The sequence below is a fragment of the Amphiprion ocellaris genome, chromosome 11 (assembly GCF_022539595.1).
Source record: "Amphiprion ocellaris isolate individual 3 ecotype Okinawa chromosome 11, ASM2253959v1, whole genome shotgun sequence".
In the NCBI taxonomy this organism is placed as follows: domain Eukaryota; kingdom Metazoa; phylum Chordata; class Actinopteri; family Pomacentridae; genus Amphiprion; species Amphiprion ocellaris.
The window spans coordinates 20,506,890-20,518,379 of record NC_072776.1 but is presented as its reverse complement, the minus strand read 5'-3'; the positions used below and the strand labels follow the sequence as shown (position 1 = coordinate 20,518,379).

The following is an 11,490-nucleotide window of genomic DNA, read 5'->3' as shown; positions in this document are numbered from 1 at the left end:
TTATATCTGTATGAGTTCAGAGGGCTGTACTATGGACTTCAACATACAGAATGTTCCCTGTAATTTTTCATGAGTGTGAGCAAACACACAAACTCCCTGAGCGTCCCTTGGACCACTGTGAGCAACATCAGACGTGTACACTGTGGTCACACCAGCATCACATCCATTCAAGTTACATGGTTCATTAAAAGAATCAAATTACAGCATTTACATTTCTGTTAAAACACTTTGTCAACAGGAGCCAGTTGAAGGCTGCAGTGATTTTAGTGACACTACAATGTATAAGAGTGAAGTTATTGAATATTTGTCTCTCTTTACTGTTGCAGTGGTTTTGCAAATTGCAGACGGACCCTGTTCACTCCATAGACACCAATGTTATTCCTGTAGCTTGAAAGACAGCTACTTTTGATAAAACTGGGCTTGTAGCACATTGTCTGCCTTGCAACAATGGGAAAGAGGCACCGTTTATGTTTTGACAACCTATATCTAATGAGTTATTGATGCTGGAAGTCCAAATCTGTGAATATCTTTCCAACTTTACTGAACTTGGGGCCACTACCACCTAAGGAGTGATATATTTAATTTTGAAAAAAGCATTTAGCCATACTTAAAGCTTTAAGTGCTTTATTAACACGGAACTAAAAATTTTGTATTGTTTTATTATCACAGGTTCTGTCTGAAAAGAGGTGGCGTCATTTTAAACAGTGAAATCAAACTAACAAAATGTAATGACCAACCAGTGAGCAATACTGGATTCTGCAAAAACATAAACAACTTTTTTAAAAATCTAAATCTTATCTTAACACAGTTAATGTATTAACTTATTTTTGTGTGTATGTATGTATTTATTGATTTATTTAGTACTGTTAACATATCAGAGTTCTGAGTGAATTTTTCTTAAAATAGGCAAAGGCCATTTATTGATTACATATAGGCTGTTAAATGTTCATTAAAAACTAAAAAGCATTTAAAAAAACAACTTAGGCATTTATTGAGTCACTAAAATACAGTAGAGTACAGACCACATCAGCATGATTATAAGCATCCTCTGGTAAATTAACAACCAGATACTGATGTCTCTCACCATATGGACTTCAGGAGATGACTGGGGGATGATAAACTGTGACCTACTGGTTGGGTTCTCTCTGTTCTCATGTTTCTTACATGTTTGTCCCCTGACAGCTGGGTCCTAATGTTTTTTGAGCAACACACCATACTATGACGTTTTTACAATGAGGGTTCTACTATGGAACCAGTTTGACATGTTCAGGTGTTCTTTGTGTGAAAACTCAGAGATTTCAGGTATCAGAAGGTGGTTTTCAACTTTCTTTGTTAACTTTCTGCTTCAACTTTAAATTAAATTTCCTTCACTAACCCAGCCCTCTGGACTTCCAGTAAGCTGTGTTCCTATTGGCTGTCCAGGTGGCTGTGTTCCTATTGGCTGTCCAGGTGGCTGCTTGGTGTTATCAGGAACACCTGAGCAGCTCAGTGTCTTCCTGCTTTATTTAGCTGCAGACAAACATTTCCTCTGCTTCTCTTCACCACAGAACTGGGTTTGGCTCCATTGCTTTAGTTTGTTATTTAGGCGTTGGCTTGCAGCTTCCAGCAGTAAAATCGTCTTTAATGTGTTTCTTGGTGTGTTTTAGAGCTTTGTACTGGATAGTTGTCTTGGTAAATGTGGTTCTTTAGCCACAGTTAGCACATGGTGCTAATGTGTGCAGTGATTAGTGGATTTGGTGCAGCTGAGTTGTGTCTTTATCTTGGCTGTAGTGAGTCTTTAGAGGTTTTTGGTCTGACACATTCTGTATTCTTGTTTGTGAACCAACGTTGGTTGTCCAGAAGGTAAGAGTTCCTGTCCTGATTCTCTGTTCTCAGAGGTTCTCTGGTAGGCTGCAGGAGACTTTAGTGTTTGGGTTGTGCTAATTTGGTTTTTGTACGGTTTCATTTGGACGACTATCTTGAGGCCCCTCCATGTGGTTTAGTGAGGTTTTCTGGAACAGTTCTACAAAGCAACCTGCAGCAGAAGAGACTTTGAGAGTTTTTAGGAAGTTCTGGAGACCAGACTTTAGAGCAGCAGAAACATTTATCAGCGGTTTGAGCAGGAGAAGGTGAGCTTCAGAGCAGGTTGTGAAGAGTCTGTAGTTCTTTGGTCTGAAAGCACAAGAAGAGTCGACTCATTAAAGGAGAAAACAGGAGATATTGTTGGTTCTTCTGTTGCTCTGCGATTTCCTTAGACTGAATATCAAGTTTATATTTTAAATGATTTCCCATGTGAGCCCAAGAAGACTTCAATAAACTCCCTCCATCCCCTGGACACAACATATTTTATTACCATGTTAAGTTTTTTTTTTTTTTTTTTTTTTTTTTTAAATGTTTGAGTTTTAATCATAGTTTTAGCATAGTTTTTTTTTCTCTTTGCTTGTTTAGTTTTGTCATCTGTGTAAAAGGTGCTAAACAAATAAAGTTGAACTGATAAAATGAATAATTGACTAACTCATGATTGTGACAACAGAAGTATTTTCATTGTGATTTAAGGGTTTATTTCATTTTTAAGGTTGGGGTTAAAATCTTGACAGAAAAAGAAGATTAAAGAAATAAACTACATAACAAAAAACAATTAAATCAAAGGAAAAAAGATTTAATACAATAAAACTTTTTAAAAGTTTTATTATTAAAAAGGTTTAAGAAATTTAAGATGTAATTTTCTAATGGAACATTAAATTTTTTAATTAAATGTTTTGTCTTTTTAAAGGTTTAATAATCTAATTAAATGTTTTGCATTTTTTAAAATGTTTAATATTCTTCTTGTTTAATTGTATTTTTTAAATGTTTAATTATGGAAAATATTTTATCTGTAATTTCTAATATTTGTATTTTAAAAATTTTGTTTAATTTCATAATGACATGTATTGTATCTTGTTGAATTATCTAATTCAATATTTTGTCTGTTTAATATAATTTAATTGTATTTAATGTTTAACTCTATTAAACAGACAAAATATTGAATTAGATAATTCAACAAGATACAATACGTCATGAAATTAAACAAAATTTTTAAAATACAAATATTAAAAATTACAGATAAAATATTTTCCATAATTAAACTTTTAAAAAATACAATTAAACAAGAAGAATATTAAACATTTTTAAAAATGCAAAACATTTAATTAGATTATTAAACCTTTAAAAAGACAAAACATTTAATTAAAAAATGTAATGTTTAATTAGAAAATTACATCTTAAAGACAATAAAACTTCAAATAGGAATTAAACAGAAAATACAATGAAGCATTTAAAAAGAAAATTAAACATTAAAAGGTGGTAAAACATTTAAAAAGAAAAACCTTAAAGATCTAATTGAAACATTAAATATTGGGAAAGGAAAAAAAACTCAAAGAAGCCGATAAAACATTTGAAAAAACAAACATTAAAAAGACAAAACATTTGAAAAAACAAACATTAAAAAGACAAAACATTTGGAAATCAAATCAGACATTAGAAACAAATAAAAGGTGAAAAAAAAGCAAAACTAAACGTTTAAGAAGAATCAAACTAAAGACAAAACATTTGAAAAGACACCAGTTAGACTTTAGAAGATCAAATTAAACAGAAGAGTCAATAAAACGATCAAAAAGAGCAATAACAGATAAAGGTCTTAAAGCGTTTTCTAGTCTGAAATGAAAACATCAAGTTGTTTCTTCAAACATTTCCTCTTTCTATGTTCTTGGTTTGATTGTGGATAGATTTACTAAGAACTCATTTCAGAAAACTGCTTTCCAGATAAAGTCTACTAGTAGTTGAAGGCATGGATCAAACTAATGTTACCTTCTGATCTCCACAAACTTTACTGTTCAGTGAAGAGAATCAAAGTTTGTTCAGGATTTCTAAAAAATCCACAGGTGAAGGTCTGAGAAGAACTCAGATGGATGGTCTAAATGTGAAATCAAGACTCACGGTCACAAGTTTTAAGGCTTCTGTTAACCAGAGAGTTCAAACTAACAGAGAAGTACTGAGAAACTTTTAAAACTTCAGTCCTCAGACTGTCTAAAGGTTCAAACTCACAGAGAACTACTCAGGAACTTAGAAGATATCAGTCCTTGGACTGTCTGAAAGTTAAATCTAACAGAGAAGTACTGTGGGACTTAGAAAATTTCAGCCCTCAGACTGTCTGAAGGTTCAAACTAACAGAGAACTACTGTGGGACTTAGAAAATTTCAGCCCTCAGACTGTGTGAAAGCTCAGGTCCTGAGGACTCGGGAGGTCTGGAGGCTTGGAAAGTCTTGGAACTGAGGGTTCAACCCTCCAGCACAAAGGCTGAAGTCCAACCTCCTGAAAAAAACGGTCGAGTCGAGACTCAAGTTAAAAAAAAAACTCAAAAACGACAAAAAATAGATGATAAATGCGCAAAAAAAAGAAGAATTAGTATCTGAGCGAGTAGCTCAGGAGGATAAGAGGAGAGACTACAGAGCGGAGGGTCGCAGGTTCAAGACCCACCACCGGCACTTTTCTTTCTTTGTCTTTGTCAGGATTTTGATAAAAATTTAAGAAGGGTCGGGTCTTGAACCAGCGACCTGCAGCTCCATAGGCAAATCCTTAACTCACTGAGCTACAGATCAGATAAAAAGAAATAAATTCGTCGTCCCTTTGACATCGTAGTTTCTGAAGTGACCACATGGGTGGAGCCAAGGCGGAGTCTGGGTGGAGTCAGGGCGGAGAGTGGGCAGGGAGGTGGGTGGCGGCCTCCCCCCTCTACTCCCCCACCTCCCCCCACCACCCACCACACCTTCCCCCGCCCGACGAGTTCTTCGAGTCTCCATGGGTTTTCCCGAGTTTCTGGAGTTTCCACCAGGTTGGAGGCAGAACAAGCTGTCATGAAGAGATGTTGAAGTCGGTCAGGATGGACTGACTTTTTACAGTGACTAGAAGGAAGACGACTAGAAGAGCAGGTCTTTAACCACCATCCATAAAATCCATGGAGTCGGCTCCAGAGAAATGAAAGGTCAACTTTTATCAACCTCCATCCAGATGTTCAACTTGATATCTTTACTTTGACATTTTTAGCACCACAAACCTTTAGTATCACACTTTATTATCATTTATTAGGATTTTAAAGGAATCCACCAGCAGATTTAGTTTTTGTTGACAAACTTTATTCTTGTCATCGTGGGACTGCAGTATTTAAAACTGTTCCTTCTATTTGACCTCATGTTTATCAGTTTTAGTGGAGAAAGTTATTTTAGTTGTCGATTAGTCTCTTAAAAACCAAGCAATTAATTGGATTAGTCAAGAGGTTTAAATTTCTTACTATGTCATATTTTAAATGTGACAAAAAATATAAAAATAAAGTGTCTTGAGACAATTTGACCTGTAATTGGTGTTATATAAATAAAATTGAATTAAAATTGTATGTATCTTGTAATGTTGGAGTAATTCAGCCATATATGTTGGAAAACACATTTTCTTTGTCCATTAATCTGTTGATTGTTTTCGCCAGTAATTTATTTCTTGTTTTGTTTTATAAAATGTCAAACCCAAATATATTCAGTTTACTGTCATAAAAACCAAAAAGATTTACATTCATGATGCAGGAATCAGGCAGTTTTTCACTTTTTATCTTAGTTTAGTCAGAAAGATAGTTGATAATGTGTGAATTGTTGCAGCTTGTGAGCCGTAGAAGGTTTTAATCTTTGGGGCCGAGTGTCAGAAAACATTTAGAAACCAACATCAACAAAACACTCAACAAAGATTTGAACATCATTAAAGGAAAATCCAATTTTTGCATGACAATGTCTAATTAAAGGACATTTATTTCCAACGTAAATGTGTGATATTCATCCTCTGGAGCTTTCTCTTCACATCATCTTCCACCTGAACTAGTTTGGTCGGGAGCATGTGCAACAAACATTTGAAAAACTGCACTTTAACATCAATGAATGACACTGAAGTTGAATCTCTACATAAATGAGACTGAGTCTGGATGTGCTGCTCTGTCATTAACTCTTAAGTTTAGGGAAAGTTCAAACAAAAGAGTTCAGATAAGACTTGAGAATGAGCTTATTTTGAACAAACATCTCAGACTTTCTGAGCTTCAGCACCTACAGCAAGATATTTTAACAACAAGCAACTCAAGAGATCCAGAAGTTGGAGAGAGTTAGCTTTAGCTGAGCCAAAGAACATGTGGGACGCTAACCTAGCAAACATTTCAGACTTTCTTCTGTGAATTCTGAGAAATAATTTACTATTTAATGACAGAGCTACACATCTTAACTCAGTCTCAATAAAACAGACTCTAATTCAGTGTCACCCATCCACATTAAAGTGCAGTTACCCAAAATGTTTGCTGCATGAGCTCCAACAAAACCTGTCCAGGTAGAAGGTCACTTTGACAAACAGGAAGTGGACGATTCCAAGCAGATTTATAGAAGGGGGAACCAGACTGTACTAAGTGTGGTCGAGTATAGAGGGGTGTTTTGTGGGTTTTTAAGGCTGATGATGATTATTAGTGAGACATTTGGAGTAGATATTCATTTGCAGTAAATGAAAGTATTTAAAATCTTGAGTTAAACTTAGAAGAACACGAACTCTAACAGGAAACTTTGTTGATATGTTTTTGTTTTATTTACAGATGTTAAGTTAAAGGAGTTTTATTTGTGACGTATAACCAATCAAATCACTCCAGAAGACAGAGCGACCACAGGTAGATAAAGGTTCAGAGCCAAAGTAGCGATATTTTTAAATGTATTTATTACGGGCGCCCGTATAGCTCAACGCGTTGAGCGGGCGACCCATGTACAGGGGCTGGTCCCCGACGCAGCTGGCCCGGGTTCGATTCCCGCTCGCGGCCCTTTGCTGCATGTCTTCCCCGACTCTTCTCCCCTGTTTCCTGTCTCTCTCTCACTGTGCCTATCCAACAAAGCCGACAAAAAAAAAAAAATGTATTTATTACCGTAAATCAGTAAAAAATAAAATACTGATAATCAGTAAATCAGTCAGCCCACAATTACTACAATTCTACAATGTATGTCTCTTTGCTTTGACTTGTTATTTGTACAATATATGATGTATATGATGGCATTTTTTCATACCAAAGGCTATACTATGATGTTTTCTAAGAGACATATGATGCTACTCTGGTTGTTCTGGCCCTGGACAGCTGCACTCCTCCTCTGTTGTTTTCTGGATTGTACTCAGCTGCATGCCTTCGTCCACCCGGCCTCCGTTGACTCGTCCCGCCTGCCGTCTCTGGAGCTGAAGTTGGATTGGAACAGACCAAAGTACAGTCCAATCACGATGCCAGCTGCCTCTCAAAAGGCTCCTTCATCTGGCAGGTGGCGGCACTTCTTCTGAGGGGAAGCTGAGCTGGCCCGGCAGAACTTTGGAGATGTGTTCCAGTGGTTGGTGGATGTGTGGGGAGATAGAGAGGGACCTTTGAATTGTTCAGAAAGGAGAACAGGAAACCCATTAGTAGTTTTACTTTAGGGTGCTACTGTGGTGTGTTTTGGGGTTTTAAGAGGTGAACAGGAAGAGTTTTTTTTCATATTGATTATCTTTTACTTTGTTCCTGGTTGGAATGTCCATCAATGTCAACATGAAGTTCACTTTTAGTTCTGTTGATTTATTTTTATTTTACTAACACCCATTTGTTTTTAACCCACTCACATGTTGTGTTGTTGTAAACTTACTCTTTGAAATAAATTCTTGTCTAACCCTCTGGAAACCAGCGTTTGGACTGTTTGGTGTTGGTCCTCACCTACTGACAGTTTTGTTTTTTTTGTTTTTTTTTAGCAACATATAAGAATTTGAACAGTTTTAAAAGTTACTATACTTTTACTTGTGCAATGAAATTATTATTCTATGGCATTTTTAGATGACATATTATACTCTGATGTTTTCTTGAATTACATACTATTTAGACAATATACTGCACTATGACATTTTTTGAACCACATATCATACATGACAATTTTAGGCAACATCCCATCATTTTGCGCTTTTTGAACCACATAATAAGCTATGTTTTGTTTTTTTTTCTTGCCAACATGCTGTACTATGAACTACAGGCCATACTATGTTATTCTTGAGTAAAGCATACTATACTTTGACATTTTCTGAACTACATCCTATACTATGGCGTTATACACAGAGTGCTTTGGTTACATGTTGATTTATAATCTAGATTTTTTTCTGTTTTGTTTTTTGACGGGATTACCACAGACCTGACTGTGAACACCGTCGACACCCACCTGAGGGAGACGCTGTCTAAGATCTCAAGGCTGCTTGGTCGTGGTCTTTCTGGCACGTACTCTTCCAAGATGAGCCGGGAAGTTTAACACTGATGGAATGACACCAGGTCTAAGCCGACAAACTTCCAATTCCTCCTCAACCCATAGTCTCTGGGAAACCTTCATGGAGTAAGAAAAGTAGACAGAGAAGTAATTAAGTCTGTACACAACATATTAAAAAGAAATCATGCTAATAAATTAAGTACAAAGAACCGAATTCGCCAATATACTGGAGACCAGAGCTATTTAATTTGATAAGTATAACCTTGTTTAGTAACATTTCAATTATTTGAGAGCAGTCCTAAAGAACTGCCTGTAATCCCAATCATAAAATGGGTTTGGAGGAAGAACATAGATGTTAATCTGGATATACATGAGTTAGGCTTTATAAGTACTATTGGTTGTATTGGTGGTAGTAATAGCAATGTGACTACTACTAGTAGTAGTGGTAGTACACACTACTGCTGCTGATACTGGCACTGCTACTACAACTTGTAATACTATTACAAATGCTGATACTACTTCTACAACTCTAACAGCTGTTTATACTACAACTGCTGCTTGTACTTTTAGTATTACTACTACTGCTTGTACAACTATACTACAGCTACTATTAATCGTCTGGCATTTGGTTGTCAAGCTGCTAGCTCGCCTTAGTGTTTTGCTAGTGGCTAACTAGTTAGCTCTCATAGACTGGAAGCTCTCAACAAGATTTCATAATGAAAAAAGAGCCAAAAACTATTCTTACCTATGAAAAATCATTCCAAGTTTCCTTGTCTCAATCGTACGACGTAGTGTGTAATTGTATGCAGCACAGTGAGCCGGCATACTTGTTGTTTCCGTTTTCACGCCGTCTACATCAACGGAACGCACTGAAACTTTTCCCCCACTAGCTTAGCCTCGCCATAGTATGCAGCTCAAAGGGGCGTGTCCTATCTACTCATTCATATCTATGAGAACAACGGTAGCTGCACATAAGGACACCTGACGTTGATTAGCTGCGTAAATACCATTATATACAGTCTATGGTAAATACGTATGTGAATCGCATTATTGGCTGCAGCAGCCAGTCACCGGTCACTCGCTGACTCACATTGAAAAATAGCACAGAATGAATTGTTACGTGTTTATTTATTTACAATTTAGGTTGGATTTTTGTTTTGTGCGCAGCAGATTTTCTGTGCGCGGAGACCGTGTCAGCAGTGCGCAATTGCGCACGCGCGCAGCTTAGAGGGAACAGTGCAGAGGATATATCTTTTTGTTATCTGGTTTCGCTTAACTTAACAACTGTTGTCAGGTTGAGCAGTCACAGGACGCAGGTTATCAAACTGTCTATCCAGGGTTTCTGAACCTGGTTATAGACTACCAGCTATCACAAACATCTACAGATCTACAGCTGCATACTTTTCACAAAAAGGACAATTTGTAAACCTAAACCAATACGAGTAATTTAAACATCTACTACAGCATTAAAGTAACACAGCTGCTACAGCTGGAAAGAAAGGTGGAGAAAAACTGCAGACTGTCATATAGAGTCATCAAGTACAATGCTTTACTATTTTAATCATTATTTGTTTTAGGATTATATCTCCATACAGAGGCCTCTAGAATAATGCAATGAGTTTGACATTTTCTCACAATCATCTGGGAAACAAAATAAAGCAAACAAAAACACTGGAGTTTTCTCCACTAAGAATCTGTATCTCTCATGTCTATGCTCGCTGTCATCAGGGATCCTCTCCCTATCTACGCACCGAGCTCCAAAGGATGTTAAATGATGGGTGATGCATGTTTTAGACAGAATCCATTCATTAGCAGGCAGTACTTCTACTATCTGGAACAGATGTTTTCTGCCTGACACATTTGTTAACTCCTGTGTTGAAACTGATGTTTTTGAGGGAGAATATTCCTAAGCTTGTATCACAAATGACAATTTGTCACATTTTCAGTGTAAGTTACCATGGTGATGTAACAGTTGAAGCTCCGTCATAGCAATGACAACCTGAGGAAAGGACTCCACTCTAAAAGACAAATTGTTGGTAGAACAAGTGTGCCACATCATTATATTTTTCAAGTGCTTGATTTCTTTCAAATATGTGTTTACAATGTTTTTTAAAAATATTTAAAAAATAGACTGCTTGTGCTTGAAGTTTGGCTTTAGAAACAGCAATGTGACAAAATAAGCCCAATTAAATGCAACTTTGTTGCTTTAGGGCCACTGAATGTTAGATGAAGGACTTAACGTTTACGTCACAAGTGAAACATCTACTGTTGCGTTCATAAAAATAAACTGTACCTGACGCAGGGTTCTTGTCTTCTCATTCTGATAGTTCCAGCACTGCAGCATGAATGACTCATCAGAACGATGACTAATATAACCTGCGAGCACACTTCAAGTGACAGTCGACTCACGGATAGAATAGAATTTGCTTTCACAGTGCAGCATTATGGAAAAAAAAGACAAGTCAGCCCACCTATGATTTCAAGTACTCACACACAGGTTTAAATGAGTTTCAGGAATAGTCCAGCACCCCTACTCACTGCTCCTGCACATTGAATGTCCATGTGCACGAAGAGAGTCTGACCACTTCATTTTGGTTTGTGATGTGAGTAATCAATGTGCCATAGGTGGTAAACATGAGATTATGTCCTGAATTTTGTGTCAGTGGATGTGCATTATTCATGTGTAATAGCCACAAGGAAACTGGGGGCACAACTATGGACAAACTAAACCCTAGAAACTGTTACTGCAACAGGTTGAAGCACATGAAATTACAGCTATCAGTGAAAGAGGCAAGTGTGTAGTGGTCAGAGGCTACTACCTATAGTTAAAGTAACACTCAACAAACCTGAATGTACGTAATATAATTTCACAAGCCGAATGTAATAGGTACCTTCAGACAAACTGACAAATTTCAAAATAATTTCTAAGTAATAAAAGTAAGACTAAGGCTCAAAATATGTGGATATACACGCTCAGCCTACCAAAGGAAAACCACACTAATGTGTTTATTCCCCATGTGCCCTAAAAATAACTCTGAACAGCTGGAACGTGGACATGGGACCTCTGGGAGTCTCCTGAGGCGTCTGGCACTGGGATGTTGGCAGCAAATCCTTTAAATCCTCTGGATCGGGCCTGTTGCGGTGCACCTAGTGGAGGCTCGATCAGATTGAAGTTTGGGGAGTTTGGAGAACGAGTCATGAGCTC

General features: G+C 37.0%; 1 long non-coding RNA gene across 1 annotated transcript; it reads right to left on the bottom strand.

The window, feature by feature from the left end:
• Positions 1 to 6,740: 6,740 nt before the first annotated feature.
• On the bottom strand, positions 6,741 to 9,148 carry LOC129349997 (uncharacterized). The gene is made up of 3 exons (XR_008603181.1): positions 9,031 to 9,148; positions 8,244 to 8,402; positions 6,741 to 7,426 (listed from the first exon to the last, which is right to left on the bottom strand). It is a non-coding gene; the product is annotated as an uncharacterized LOC129349997 (long non-coding RNA).
• Between the last annotated feature and the right edge of the window lie 2,342 nt (positions 9,149 to 11,490).